Source organism: Neophocaena asiaeorientalis, unplaced genomic scaffold (assembly GCF_003031525.2).
Source record: "Neophocaena asiaeorientalis asiaeorientalis breed wild unplaced genomic scaffold, Neophocaena_asiaeorientalis_V1.1 scaffold46, whole genome shotgun sequence".
NCBI classification, from domain to species: domain Eukaryota; kingdom Metazoa; phylum Chordata; class Mammalia; order Artiodactyla; family Phocoenidae; genus Neophocaena; species Neophocaena asiaeorientalis.
In genome coordinates, this window is record NW_020175393.1 from 12,966,002 (window position 1) to 12,982,105 (window position 16,104).

Consider the following 16,104-nt stretch of genomic DNA (forward strand, 5'->3'; position numbering starts at 1 on the left):
CTGCCGAGGGCCCAGGTTCAATCCCTGGAGGGGGAACTAAGATCCCACAAGTGGCATGGCAAAAAAAAAAAAAACATTTCTCTACAGATAAAATTCTTCCCTCTCTCTCCCTCTCTCTTTCTCTCTCTCTCTGTCTCTCTGTCTCTCTCTCTCTCTCTCTCTCTGGCCCTGACTATCCATATCACTAATAACTCCCTTATTTCGAGTTCTGGCTTGTGGATCCTACAGGTTGCAAAATAAGTACTGCATTTGGTTGCTGCTCAGAAAGATTGTGCCATAAAACATTACAAGCAAAGTTAAAGGACTGGCAGGGGAGAAACCGTGTAGCTGCATGTCAGTGATGCAATTTTGTTATTATTCATTATAATAACCATAGTGGTGCTTTCACTTCACCAGGCCCTTTGTTCCAAGGGTCACAATTCATACCTACCTTCTATTCAACACATACCCACTAAATAAGGGACAATTCCCATTTTACTTCCTGGGGTACTGAAAGGATTAATTGTAGAGTTAAGGTTAAAAGCAGTAAGTTGGGGGAAGCAGAGACATATGCAGTCTAAGAGTTGGGTTACTAACAAATAAACTCTTTAATGAGCAAACGTTGGAGTCAAACTCAATTATGCCCAAGAGTGTAGTTCAAAGTTTATCATTGGATAAACTGAGGCAGTGTGAAAGGGTTCTGAGTTCTCAAACCGGCTTACTCTTTAGGGACAGAGTTTAATTTTAGTTTAATACAGGAGAAACATGCCCTCAGAATGGATGGGAGAAGGAACCAGCCGTTTGGTTTGTCTTAATGTTTATGAATAACAAGAGAAATAAATAAAAACGGAAGTAACATCCAAAGAGAGCTGAGGGATGTCTCATCATGCATAAGAGAACTTGGGGAATAGTTGCTTTTAGGGATTTGGCAACAGTTGCATTTGTACGTGCTGAAAGGAAAAAAGAGAAAACCAGTGCTTTGCTGTGGGTCTCACAGACAACCAAGTGCGGGTGACACCAGCACTCTGTACCGTCAGGTCTGAAGACTCCCCAGCTCTGAGGATATCAGACCCAGTCCTAGGACTGTCTTTGGAAAAGGCACCCAAGTATAAATAGAAGTCATTTACACTCATAGAAGGAGTGTTTTTAACTCATCACAAACTGAGCTTCTGCTCCTTGAGAAAAGGATCAGGAGTGCAGAGCACCAGGGTGCCATACGGGACCTGGATGAGGAACTCCTTGGCTGAGACCTGAGGATGTCGACAGAATGGTACCTGGGACACTCTGGCCAATTTGATGGAGGCCAGGCAACACCTGACCAGGACGGTCGGAACTGTACCCGGGTCTTATGTGCGCCCATGCCCCGAAGAATCTTGGGTTCGTGGGGAAGTGACATTGAGCATTTCGTTCAAGTTTGCAATTAGCACAGAGAGCAAAACACAGAGCAAAATCAGATACAAACATGCAGAAAGCCGAGATCTTAGCCTAGAAGACAAAGACCTTTGATCTCTAGAATTGCTGCTGCGAAACACAGGTGAGAGGAAGTCCTTCTCAGCAGACCTTTCTATGTTCTCCTTTCCAGGCCTCTGCGGTGAGGATTTGCAGGATTCTCTGTGTGGGTGACAAATATTTTGAAGCACATTGGAGATATTTTTAGGCAGAATGCGGAATGCACCCGCCACCCCCACCCATGGACTAGGGTAAACAAAGGCTACAGAACTCCTTGCATGGGAGAAAGCATTCCTTCCTTTCACCATGATAATATTTCTGTGAGCCAGGCAGGGATATGGGCGGAGGGCAGATCCAGGACAAAGCCTCAGCTGCCTCCTGAGACCTGCAATAGCTAAAAAGAAAGGGAGAGAAAAGAAAAGGAAGAAATTTCAAGGAAAGGAGATGTCAACAGCCTGCCCCCCCACCTCTCGGCTTAGAGGCTGGGGTACCTCAAGCTTCCTTTTTTTCTGTGTTAATGACACCAGATATTGAGAAGCAACTTGTATCCAGAGGCATAAAGCCACCCAAATTGCCTGAGGTGTTCTTCTGGGGTGCCCAGTGCCACCAGAGACGGCAGGAGTGTTCAGAGATGATATTATTTTTTCATTTGCGTTTAATATACGTGGAGCCAAAGGGTATACATGATTCCCTGCAGTGCCAGAGTACCTGGCAGATGGTGAAAAAAACCAATGCGAACAGCCCAAGCTCTGCTTTTAGGATTGGGAAATGGGCCAGGGACACATCGCCGTGAGCCCCACCAATATTAAAAGGCAGGTGGGAGCAAGTTAAAGGAGCATCAGGGGTACTCTTTTGACAAGTAAGTTATTGGTTTTTGCTTTTAAGCGGCAAAAAGCAACAGCGTGATTTAAAACGGCCAAACAACACTGAAATGTACACATCTAAAGCCAAGATCCTCCTCCCGTCCTATCCTTTCCTGCCCTCCAGGTAACTATTGTTAACAGTTTGGTACATTCCATCGACCACTCTTCAGTATAACCAAACAAGCATACACGTGCGTATCATAGTGAGATTTTTTTTTTTTTTTTTAACTCCAGCCCATCAGGAAATCCTATTAGAAATAGTTTTCACAAAGCGTCTAGAATCTGACCACTCACCCGCTCCACGGTCAGCACCCCAGTCTGAGCAGTGCCATCTCTGGCCTGGGTTAGAGTCATAGCCTCCTAAGTGGCCTTCCTGTTCCCTTTAGAATTTGTTAAAACAAAAGATGCATGTCCCTTCTGGACCTAAATTCTCTAAACATTCCCATTCTCTTCAAAGTCAAAGCTAAGAGGCTTATCTGCCCAAGACAAGCCCTGCCCCACTCCTTCATCTGAGCCCCAACCTCCTACTCTTTTTCCAGTACCTTCTGCACTCCATCCTGAGCCCCGGCCCCCTTCAAAAGCACCAGCTACATGCCCCCCAACCTTTCCACAGCGGGCTTCCCCTGTTCCGAATGTCCTTGCTCAGATTTCAGAATGGCTCTGTCCCTCTGGACCAGTGTCACCTTCTCGGTGCAGCCCGCTCTGCAAACCCTATCTTAAAGTTAAAACGCTATGTCCCACTCTACCTCCCCCTTCCCGCCACTTTATTTTGTTCACAGCATTTGTCAGCTTCTAACGAAATTTTCGTAATTTATAGTGTCTAGTAGTTACCGTTTCTTCCCCAACTAGAATGTCTGCAGAGGTTTCCATCTGTTTGCTTGGTTTTCCAAAGGCCTAGATCAGTGCCTGGAACAATCAATGATGAACCATCAAGGAAAACTACTTTTGCATAATTGTTGGAAATCATTGTGTGACACTCCATAGGGGTGTGCTCTATCAGTGATACACTCTTGATGAGGAACTAAACAACGACAACAACAAAAGGATCTTGACAAAGAAATAAAGTGTGACCCATGGAGTAGAACAAGGAAATTGTGGAAAAGTGGGACCGGATGCCTCAACCATGTCATATATTAAGACTGGACCTTTTTATAAAATAGATAAAGAACAAGGTCCTGCTGTATAGCACAGGGAACTCTATTCAATATCTATATTCAATACCTATAATAGAAAAGAATCTGAAAAAGAATATATATATATGTATAACTGAATCACTTTGCTGTACACCTGAAACTAACACAACATTGTAAATCAACTATATTCCAATAATAATAATAATAATAAAAGACCAGACCTTTTAAAACTTAATAAACGGCACTTTCCCTGGAGTGTTGCCTGGTACCAGTAGTCTCACTGCTGTCATCTGCATACTGGGACCAAAAAACAAAAACAGAATAAAAATGCCAAGTTTCTAAAAATAATTTTGGTCAAACCTCATGATTTAGGAAAAGTCACCCTTCACTCTTTGTTCTCCTTTGAGCTACCTTTCTGAAAACTGGAAGTTATCAATGCTCAGCTCTGTCTGCCTGGTGCAGATATGAGAACTAACACAGCCAAGGGGATTGGGGGAGATGGAGATGAGAAACACAGATAAAGCCCACGGGAGGTCAACCCCTCCACCCTCTACTACACCAAGTCTCCCAGCCATACACCCTTGTTATAATTCATTTTGTGTACTGTGGCTCCTTTTATAGCCTCCCCATCCCTTTCCCCATGCTGTCAAGTTGCTAGGGAAACAGTAAAGGGCAGGGATATGGTTAGGGTGAGGAGGGATTAGAATGCCCGGGCTGGGTACAGTATGTTTAGGTTATGGGAGGGGAGGATATATACTCCAGGAATTATTGTGATTGCTCTCATGTCTCTAATGGTCTGTAAATATAAATGCCAGAAGTTCAAGCCTCTTTCTGCTTTGCTGGAGTTCACGAGCCTGACAAGACCGTCGGGTCCGGCTAGTGGGGAAAAACTGGCAGGCATTCAACTGAGCCGTATGAAATTCAACTGAATTGTTAAACACCTAGCTGGTATTTGAAATTTCTTCCCATCCAAGCATAGTTCTCTTCCTCCTGGCTCTTCCCTTCCCTCAGAAAAATCAAAGCTCCCTTTGATCTTTGCAAGATTACCACCCAGCTACCACAGTATTGGCCCTACGGAGCCAGTCATATTTGCAGCTAGATCCTCTGTTTTACCACGTAGCTAAGTACGAGCCCCGTGGCTCAAATATTTTCAGATCCAGGCTTTGCCTTTTTCCACACGTTGTGGCCCAGGGGAGAGGGTGGGAATGGAACACAGTGGCAGAGGATCCAGTCTGGCCGTTGCTATGGTAACTTGCTGTTGCGTGAAATCCCAGTGTGGATGGTTGAGTGGTACCCATGTGTAGCAAATGTTGCATTCATCTGTTCCTTCGCTCAACTCATCCAACAAATTCTTATCCAACACCTAATATGTACCCCAAACTGTGCCACCGTGAGGAGAGTATTTATTTTTGTGTCTGCTGAAAGACGTTATTGAACCTTACAAAGATCCATAGATACAAACCCTGTCCGTAATGATCATCTATTTTTAGAAAAGAAGTGGAGTTCCTCCATTTGTAACTACAACACAATGTAAAAATTAATCCTTGAGTAGGAGAAACGTACATTTAAAACATGAATTCACTTCAGAACAACAGGGAAAGAGAAGAGAAGGTGACACTGGCTTTCAGATCTGAAAGGAAGCTGCTGGAACCAAGGTCAGTCCATGGCAAACTAAAAAACGGCATGAAGGTGGACCCCGCTCGCCTGCCCGCTTTCGTGCCTACCGCATACCCAGGCCAGCCCCACCCCATCTTCATGCCCCCTACTCTTCTGAAGGCGGAGGGGCTGTAAAGTCAGACCCCTTCACCCCCACCTGGTCTTCAGTGTACTTTCACATTCGCCCTTTTTCCCCCATCAAGGTCTGATAATCTGCTCTCAGGAAATGACTCATACTAAGGTGTAAATTACCAGTATTGACACAGCACATTCCCCTGCAAGGAGATCGCTGCACTTTAACAAGAGATAAGCCGCCTTTATCCACGTAAATGACGTAAATGACGTTGGGCCTCAGGCTGCCGGGCGCTTGGAGGAGGAGGGAGAGAATTGCTAGAATTGCTAGGAGGGGCAGCTCCCTCAGTAATACACACCTCATCCGGATGCGGGGTCTACTCCCCCTTCTTTATGGGCTTATTTTAGGGCTTCCCTCCACTCAAGTGTAAGCTCTTTGGGGGCAGCTTTGCCCATCTTGTGTACCTCTACAACTGGTGTGTAGAACAGTGCCTGGCCTGGAATGGATAAGTAAGGGTTATTTGTTAAGTGAGGGTTTAGGGAACGTTGTCCGTTTCTAGGGCCTGGCAGCAAAACTGACGAAGAGAATGGGAGGCAAGAAAGCCTGAAATTTTTCAAATAAATATAACATTTTTTCACATAAACTACATGTTCATTGTTGGAAAAACATTTTAAACAGATAAGCAAAAATAAGAAAGTTAAAAGCATTCATAATCCTGTCCCCAGTCAATTATTGTTAACATAGTGACATAACCCCATTCAGATTTTTATCTATGTCTATATCTCTCTTGTATATATATACTTTAACAACAACAAAAAAATCAGCGCCCTTAATGCTTCATGATTTTCTTTTTTTTAATATAATAAACCACAAACATCTTACCATGTAGTAACATATTTTATAATCATTTAAATGACTGTCTAACAGTCTAGCACCTTGCGGTACCAGAAGGCCCTGTTTTACCAATTCCCTATTGCTGGATATAGGTTGTTTCCAACTTTTCACTATTATTTACAAAAATACAGTTAAGAATGTCTTTATCGTTAAATCTTTGTGCTTGTTATTTCCTCATACAAGTGAAAATATCATGATTAAACACTGGCAATATTTATTGAATGCACTAGATATGTCGGGATATTTAACGTTACTGTATTTAATCCTCTCCCAAACCCTATTTTTACCAGATGAAGAAATGACCTAGAAGACACTGAGTAATTTGCCCGAAACTGTGAGTCATGTGTTTACTGTTTTGGATACGCATTGCTGAATTGTCTTCCGGAAACACACTTTGGAACGCTTCAGGGAATAACTAGGAACCTGGCTTCATCAGGTTCCTCTACTAAGGGAAACGGTACACAATCTCCTTCAGTGAACAATTCGCATGTTTTATTGACCCATCAAAATTTGTTTTCCCCTTACATTTACCCAAAACCTTTTTGATAGTTTAATCACCTTGTACTTCCTAGCAGCAAGGTGTCTTTTGACTCGCTCTCTAAGTGAACCACACTCGAGAGACGCAGTGTGGTCCTGGGTTCAGAGTCCTAAAACACAGGCTTGACCCCTGAGTTCATCTCTTTTCCTGGCGTGGCGTCCTCAGGCATATCAGTTCACTTACTCCAGCTTTGGTTTCCATATAAAATGACAGAAATAATATTGGCCTAACTCATCTCCTAGGTTGCAATGAGAGGAGAAAATGGAATTGAAGGAGCTTTGCTGGAAAGAACAATGGAATGTGAGGTAGTGTTATTAGTACCAACATCTTCATCTTTATCACGGCCCTTAAATCTATTACCTGGTACTTTATTCAGGCCTTAGCCTTTTTAATAAGTAAAAGCAGTCCGAAAGAGGAAAAATAAAGATCGGAGGGAAAGGAAGATAGAAAAAAACAGAGGTCAGAATGGAATGGACTGTGGGATTGGGGGACATTTGAGGGAACACCCTGTAAGAAGGAGCAATTAATTGAAATTCAGAACAGGCTGAATGAAACCGGATTATACATTCCAGTGCCTGTATTCAGTGGGTAGTGCATTAGAGACAGTACTCACAGGAAACCTAGCCAGACCTGCAAAAATCTGCGAGCCGCACCCATAATTAACTTTGCATCTCATTTTCTTAATCTTTAAAATGAAGGAGTTAAATTATATACTTGGACGCATTTAGTCCTGAATTCTACAATTATTGGAAGTATTTCTTATCAAATTCCTTTGTCCTCGGGACTTTGAAAATTTCTTTCCAAGACCCTGGACTTTAAGAAATCTGAAATCTCACCCTGCAGGGATAGAAGAATAGATTAATAGCGCCCTGTATCTGTTATTCCAGATGTGGTCCAAAAGGTATTTTGTCTTTCTGGCAACCACAACCCAGCATGAAGTGATGGTTTTACAGAGGATCCCATCCCTATCGCTAGCAAGGTCTAGCGAGCTTGAGAAAATCCACTGTACAGAGTTGAATTTTTAAATTTAATGTCTGCTTGCTAATCAGTCATTCCCAAAGGAAAGAAAAAGAGGTTAATCTAATACAGGCCTTGAAACAAAGTAGAAGATTAAAGTTAGCTTCTGAGTCAGGAAGTATTCAGAGTCGAGCACAAAGAGAAGGAAAATGGATAATAGATATTAAGCATGACATGTCAGAAAGAAACTTGAATGATTTCTAAATAGAACTATTCTCTCCCTTAATTTCTTAAAGATATGAAAGCTCAATGTCATTTCACTGCCAAATTATTCTAACATTATTAACCTGGCTTTTAAAAGGCAAAATGGGATGTTCCTATGAATGGCTTGAGACAGTAAAAATGCAAACGCAAATTTACAAAGCTGTTAGTGCAGGGAGGGGGGCTGAGCCCAGAAGAGTGGGTCCTGAGGTTCACACACTGGTTTTCCCATTCTGTGGGAGCCAACAAAAGGGGTTCAGGCCAGGTATCTCAAATTCTTTGCGCGGAACCTATTCTCTTAAAGCCCATTATGCTAGATTACAAAGCTTTGTCTTTTTTTTTTTGCCATATGCCGGCCTCACTGCTGTGGCCCTTCCCATTGAGGAGCACAGGCTCTGGACGCGCAGGCTCAGCGGCCATGGCTCACGGGCCCAGCCGCTCTGTGGCATGTGGGATCTTCCCGGACCGGGGCACGAACCCGTGTGCCCTGCATCGGCAGGCGGACTCTCAACCACTGCACCACCAGGGAAGCCCACAAAGCTTTGTCTTAAATCATTTAAACAAGAAGTTGGGCAATGACTTCTGTGAAGAAACCCAATTCCTGGAACCAAACAGATGAAAAAAATTTTTTAAACTGATAGGTGGCTACGTGTCTTGTAAGTGGTAGTTTGGAAAGAAATTTATTGGAAATGATGGGAAAGGAATGAAAGTTACTGAAGTGGATGGTCTCAGTTACAGAGGCTGACCCCGGTTTTAGGGGTTACCCTGAAGTTTTCTGTTGTGGGAAAATACCCAGGAAGTGACTGGGCCAAGCCCATCATTATTGGAGGCACGTAGAAGAAAGTCAGGATTAGCTGTGAATCTCTTCTGGGAACACTCTGGAAAGGGGTAGTCAGGGTGCTGGGATCAGGCCAGCCCCACATGGCCTCACTTTGTAGGAATAGAGGGAAAAAAGGATGACATGTAGGAAAAGCAGAGTGGTCCTGAGAATTCAAGTGGAAGGGGACAAAGGAAGGAGTAGCATAGTAAGTGTGGTGGCATCAGTTGTGACAGTCCTGTTCTGTGCAGGATTGAGCCCAGGGGTCCCTGTCAACCTCCCCACAAGTGGAGTGTACACACCTCTGAATAAAACAATAAAACAATTTCCCCTTCAGCCTGCTCTGAAATCCCCACCTATTTCCCTAAGAGTAAAAATGTATACCCCAGTGCAAAAGCAAATAAGCATTTTTGGGAACGTTGGAATAAATTAAACCTTGATTACTCATGAGTGTCTTGGAAAATTTGCATTTACCAGAAGTTATCCCTTTTGCAGGAATTCTGACGAAATAGGTACAGTTATTTCTGTATTAACAGTGGAGAGAAGGAGACAGGAAAATGCTTGCAAAGGTTTTCATTCATGAATGTGTTTAACAAGTGTTTACTGCAGCAATGTGGATGGACCTAGAGATTATCAAACTGAGTGAAGTAAGTCAGACAGAGAAAGACAAATATCATATGATGTCACTTATATGTGGAACCTAAAAAAATGATACAAAGGAACTTCTTTACAGAAACAGACTCACAGAAAACAAATTTATGGTTACCAAAAGGGTAAGGTGGTGGGGAGGGATAAATTAGGAGTTGGTGATTAACAGATACACACTACTATATATGAAATAGACAGCCAACAAGAACCTACTGTATAGCACAGGGAATTCTACTCAGTGTTCTGTAATAACCTATATGGGAAAACATCTGAAAAGGAATAGATAGATATATAGATAGATAGATAGATGTATAGCTGAATCACTTTGCTGTACACCTGAAACTATCACAACATTGTAAATCAACTGTACTCCAATATAAAATTTAAAAAGAACCCAGGGCTCCCCTGGTGGCGCAGTGGTTGAGAGTCCGCCTGCCGATGCAGGGGACACGGGTTCGTGCCCCGGTCCGGGAAGATCCCACATGCCGCGGAGTGGCTGGGCCCGTGAGCCATGGCCGCTGAGCCTGCACGTCCGGAGACTGTGCTCCGCAACGGGAGAGGCCACAACAGTGAGAGGCCCGTGTACCGCAAAAAAAAAAAACAACTTTGCAATGGGCCAAAAAGAACCCTGAGTATTCTTTCAATGAACTATTATACATTATCTAGTGGACCTTTCAGAGTTAACTGATGCCATAGGATAGGTGCCTTTCATGGTCTTTGAGCCATTTTACAACTTTATAAATTTCAGAAAACTGATAGTAATGCAAACGAATCTTGTCAATAAAGATGCAAATGAATTGTGCCCAGCAGAAATTCAATTGATTTCTCCCAAGTGGAAGAGAATGGTTTTGCATTTATTAGGAAATCCTCTTCAGTATTACCAATTGCCTGTTTAAACATCTATGTTCTATGGATTCTCCTTTGAACTGGTTGTAACATCTTACTGGTTTCCTCATTAATTGATGGCTTAAATAAAATCTTTGACATGTGTTCACTTTATAGTTATAGGAGAGTCATAATTTTACCATTTTGAATTTTTTCTTTTAACATTGGAAAGGTACAAAAATTATTGATAACTAATTCCGTACTTAAAAGAATGAAAAAAATTTAGAGCAAGACTTATCTAATACATGTAAGTAGATAAATTTACTGATGATAATTCCCAGCAAGCCCTCCCAAAGAATTGTAAAACCCGTCTGAGTCTATTTCCTTGCAGTCATTTCCCTCAGAAAAATCTATCAGTTCAATTTTTTTCCTAAAGAAATCTCACCTGAGCCATCCTTCCTCCTCTCTGAGGATGATTTGCTCCACTGCAGTCCTGGGACTTTCCCTTCCCTCTCTGGATTTCTGATCCCATGTTTTCCTCTTTCTTCTTTTAACCCCTTGTTTTTGAGAGGCACATCCTACAGTATCATTTGAGAAAGAGTTTACGAGGAATACATTTTTGAGACATTGCTAGTCTTAAAATATAGCCGTAGTCTACTCTTACTCCTGTTTTGTTTTTTTAATTTAGTTATTTATTTTTGGCTACTTTGTTGCTGTGTACAGGCTTTCTCTAGTTGCGGCGAGCGGGGGCTACTCTTCGTTGCAGTGCTTGGGCTTCTCATTGCAGTGGTTTCTCTTGTTGCAGAGCATGGGCTCTAGGTGCTCGGGCTTCAGTAGTTGCAGCACGTGGGCTCAGTAGTTGTGGCTTGTGGGGTCTAGAGCACAGGCTCAGTCGTTGTGGCGCACGGGCTTAGTTGCTCCGTGGCATGTAAGATCTTCCCGGACCAGGGCTCAAACCTGTGTCCCCTGCACTGGCAGGCGGATTCTTAACCACTGCGCCACCAGGGAAGTCCCTTACTCCTGTTTTGTTTGGCTGGGTATAGAATTCAGCTCCCCCTCTACACACACAAAAATAATAGTAATAATTGTTTCTTTAGAATTGTGAATATGTTTTTTCATTGCCTTTTTTGCTTCCCATATGTATATTGAGAAGGCAAATACCATTCTTATTCTTCCAGCAATGATCTAATTTTCCTCTTAGAAACATTTATGTTTTTTTCCCTTTATTCCCAATGTATGGGTATTTCATGATGAGACACATTTATATGAGTCATTTTTTTCTTTCATTGTACTGTGCCCTTGGTGTATTCTTTCTATCAGAAAACTCAAATTCTTCTCTTGTGAAATGTTTACTTGTATTATTTTAATACTTTTCTTCCTCCTCTCAGTTTTTTGTTTTTTTTTTAAATTTCTATTTCTGGAATTCTTATTATTTACTAGGTTGATTCTCCAAGTTTCTTAATTTTTCTCTTTACTTTTCAGGGTTTTTTTGTGTGGGTTTTTGTTTTGTTTTTTTAGTTTTTACTCTATATCTAAGAAAATTTCTCTAACTTTATTTTCCAACCTTCCTTTATTTTCCTTCTCTCATATTTCAAACTTCCAAGAATTCTGCTTGTCTTGAACTGCTCCTTTCACTAAGATGTTAGTCTTATTCTATGGATGTAGTAACTTCTCTTAATCCTCTGAAGATTTTAATTATAGATTAAAATTTTTTTCTTCTATTCCCTTCTATTCTCTTTCCTAAAACAATTTCCTCAACTCAGGGAATCAGCTGAGTTCCACCTGGTTTCCTCTCCCTGAACCACAGGCTGGAAACTGTCTAAAGGCAGTAAACTGGAGAAATCAGAAGACTCACATCGTTTGCTTTCCCTGTTTCAGGGATCAGTGTGCTTCACTGCCTGATGACCATTGTTTCAAAAACTGTTGTTTTATATATTTCATCAGGTTTTGGGTTGTTTCCATTAGGAAGGTAAATTTAGTCCCTCTTACTCTATTTTAAGAAGAAACAAAAGTTCTGTGTATATGTACTTATTACTTTTGTAAAAACAGTTACATTTTTGAGATCTCATTGTCCTCATAGTTTATTCAATTTATTTTCTTAGTTTTCTTGATATAGCATTTCTGTCACTTACTCCTACATTTATCTAACTGTAGTAGACTGTGCATAGCGAACAATGTCTCAAAATAGTCCTGAGAGTGGGGAGCCTTGTTTTAAAGTTTCTAGTGTCTTTTAAAGTCACATAATGTGCTGACTTAGGGCTTGAAATACATTTTTTATTGTTGTTTGGTGAAGAAAGTGTTCTTCTATGATCGTTTTCCTATGTGTTTGCATGTTTGTCTGTGTCTCTAAATCAGAACTAATTATTGAACTTCATTAAATGTCTTCTGGCCATTGATTGAGATGAACATGTTTTTCCTTTGATCTGTATTAGTAGAATGAACTATCATAATATATGTCAAGTACTTAGCTTGCGAAATGGATTTCATTTGCTGTATTTTAATGTTTGGTTGAGTTATGTATTTTTAATATTTAATATTTGTCAGTCCTATTCTTAAGTGAGATTGGATGTTAGATTTCTTCTTTAGTGCTATCTTTGTAGGTGTTGGTACAATGTTACTTTGGCTTTCTAAAAATAATTTGAAAGCTGTATCTGTTTCTCAATGCTCTGGAACAGATTAAATAGCACTGGAATTACCTGTTACTTAAAGATTTGAAACAATTCACCCATGAAGGAATCTACGCTATATTTTCAACAGTGGCCAGCAGGTGCAGGAGTCAGGGAGGTGGGTAGTAGATCTTTAATAATTTTTTCCATTTCTATTGTGGTGGTCATTCTGTTTCATGTCTTTTTATCTTCTGAGGTTAATTTTGTTCCGTAGAAAATTATCCTCTTATCCAAGTCTCCAAATACATTTGCATATTGTCTTGCAAGGTGCTGTTTAATAGTGCTTTAAACATCTTCAGAATGTGTGGTTATTTCTAATTTCTCATTCATAATTATATCGATGATTGGTGTCGGTTTTTACTTTTGTCTTCTTCATTAAGCTGGGTCAGGGTTAGCATATGGTTAAGATATAATGGGCTCCCAGGTAAAAATGCCTGGATTCAAATCATATCTCAATTACCATTTGTCCTTGGTGTCTGCATCTATAAGCGAGTGTATCCATTAGGACAAACTGGCTCTTAAAACTTCTGTTCAGAAATGATATACATCTCTTCTGCTGGGATTTCACCAGCCACAGCAAGACACGGCCAAACCTGCATCAATGAATCAGATAAATTTAATCCTTTCTATTGAGGGACAGCAAATATCTTGAGGGATTCTACAGTCTCCTGGAGTAGATGACATTAATAAGTTTGCCAGGATCAATCCACACAGCTTCCTAGGCACGTGTTTAAGCATAGTAAAGACTTACTAAATTATTCCATTCAACAAATATCACAGAACACCTGTCACATGCTATGCATTATTCCAGGGATAGAATGTAAGTACAGGGGTTCTTAGTTACAGATTTATTCTAGCCAGTTTAATCTGAAGAATTGAACAATTCCTGTGTATTAGCTATCTCCCGGAATCTGTGGGAGGCCCAGAGAATCTGTATGGAGGCTACCGATGCACGAACAGTTCCCAGTTCAACCACAGGCCTACTCCAGGCAGAGCTCACCACCCCACAACGGGCGTGAACATGGCAGACTGTGCCCGCACTGCTGGGTGTCGGATGCCAGAACTTTCACCACTCCCGTCCTCTAAAAGCTTGATGCCTTCACCACCATCCTGGCTAAAAGATGCATTCCTCATGGAACCTGCTTCTTCATATCATCGCTCCTCAATCAGCCTCACACAGGTTAGTGTCACTGGAAGAGCCTGGGCCACTTGCCTGAACTGAAGTTGCAAGGAAAGATACATGAGTTCTGCATTCTGTCTTCAAGATATAGGACTCATAATGAAGAGAACTGGCCACATTTTTGCAGGTGGGTCAGGGTGAGCATATAGTTAAGATATAATGGGCTCCCAGGTAAAAATGCCTGGATTCAAATCATATCTCAATTACCATTTGTAATTACCAGACGGCCACATGCATGATAAACATCTACCACCTAGTATGAGGATAAAGGTATATGGACAAAGGCTCTCACCCTTTATAGTTCAACAGAGATACTGATATTAATTAGAATTTAATCAAATATAAACATGTAAGGAATTGTGCATAGTTCTATGAAAGCTTAGCATGTTCAGGCCTAGATAGATGGTCAAAGTTTCCCTGAGGAAACGGTAGTTGAGTTGAGAGCTGAAGAAAATGCGGGATAGGGGTTTATCAGACTGAAGGTGAGGGAAAAGCATAAGAGGCAGAGGGAAGGATTTGGGCAAAGGCTCCTCTTAGGAAGGAGCTGGGAACCTCATGAGGGACTGAGAAGTCCTCAAGTCAGGCAGGTGGAAATACACTGGAGAGGTGGGCAGGGCTGCCCCTCAGAGTCCCCCTCAGGGCTCTGAGACTCTCTCCTTGCCTGGGGAAGGGGCGGCATCCCCACCCGTTGTGAGTCAGGTAGTGAACAAGGAAACAGGGACGTGTATAATTGTAAACTTTCCCCAGGGGCTCTCGTGCACCCTCAGGATTTGGAAGGTCAGTCTGGCCTAGCACTCCCCCTTCAAGTGACTTTTCCAAAGGTATCAGTAAGGGCAGCGAAAGAAAAGGAGTGATTGTTCTTTAAATACCCACCATTTGCCAAGCACTGTGCTTATGGGCTTTACAGAGATGACCTCATCAGTGGGTGTATTTACAGCAAGGAGGGAATTAATTCCCAGCAAGGTTAAGTAACTTGCTCAAGGCCATGCATGTAATGAGGAATAGCAACAGGCTTTGTGCTCACAGCTCTCTGGTTCCAAACTCCAAAGTCTTTCCATAATACTGTGTAACCAACAGCAGGTTGGGGGAATGAGGTTCCAGGCCAGTGGTTCCCCAAGTGTGGTCCTCAAACCAGCCACATCAGCGGGTTTAACAGAAACTTGTTGTGACGACCTAAATGCGAAAAGAATTTGAAAAAGGATATAGGTATATGTGGAACTGAATCCCTTTGCTGTACAGCAGAAATTAACACAATATGGTGAATCAACTATACTTCAATAAAATTTGAAAAAAAGAAAGAAATTCAGATTCTCAGACCTCACCTCAGACCTACTGAATCAGACCCTCTGCAGGTGGCCCCAGAGAATGACCTGAGTCTTAGCCAGCCGTGCAGGTGGGTCTGAAACACACCAAGTTTTGAGAACCAGTGCACAAGGCTAGTGGTTCTCAAGGGTATTTGATGAAGGGCCCCTAAACTTGCATCTACTACTTTTCCTTGCCTCTATATTCGCCTTCAAACCAGAACAGCCATCTTAGCAGGGCTTTCTAGGAAGGATCTCGCACTGCTACCATGATTCTGCTGTCAGCAGCGGTCCAGTGTGTTCACACCAGTCCATACAGAACTGGTGTGTTCACAAATGCTGTTGCCCTCCTCTAAAAATAGTCCAACGGACCTGCTCCAAGGGCCTGTGAGTAACAGCCTGTGCTTTCTCCCCTCCCCTGGAGAATAGAGAGCATAGGAGGAAGAGAAAGAGAGACTTCCTGTCCCTTTGTACTTGTAAGAATATAGAAGAATGGGGGGAGTAGCCTTAGCGCTCCAGAAAGAACTCTCACCATCTTTCATAAAGGAAATCCAGCAAGAGGGGCCCTAACTGGGCAGAGTTACCCCAGGGAAACAGGAATCCATCACTTGCTCGTGCATTTTTTAACAATCTTAGCAGCTGAAATCTTGTTTAAAAGAGCATGGTAGGGCTTCCCTGGTGGCGCAGTGGTTGAGAGTCCGCCTGTTGATGCAGGGGACACGGGTTCACGCCCCGGTCCGGGAAGATCCCACATGCCGCGCAGCGGCTGGGCCCGTGAGCCATGGCCGCTGAGCCTGTGCGTCCGGAGCCTGTGCTCCGCAACGGGAGAGGCCACGACAGTGAGAGGCCCCACGTACCGCAAAA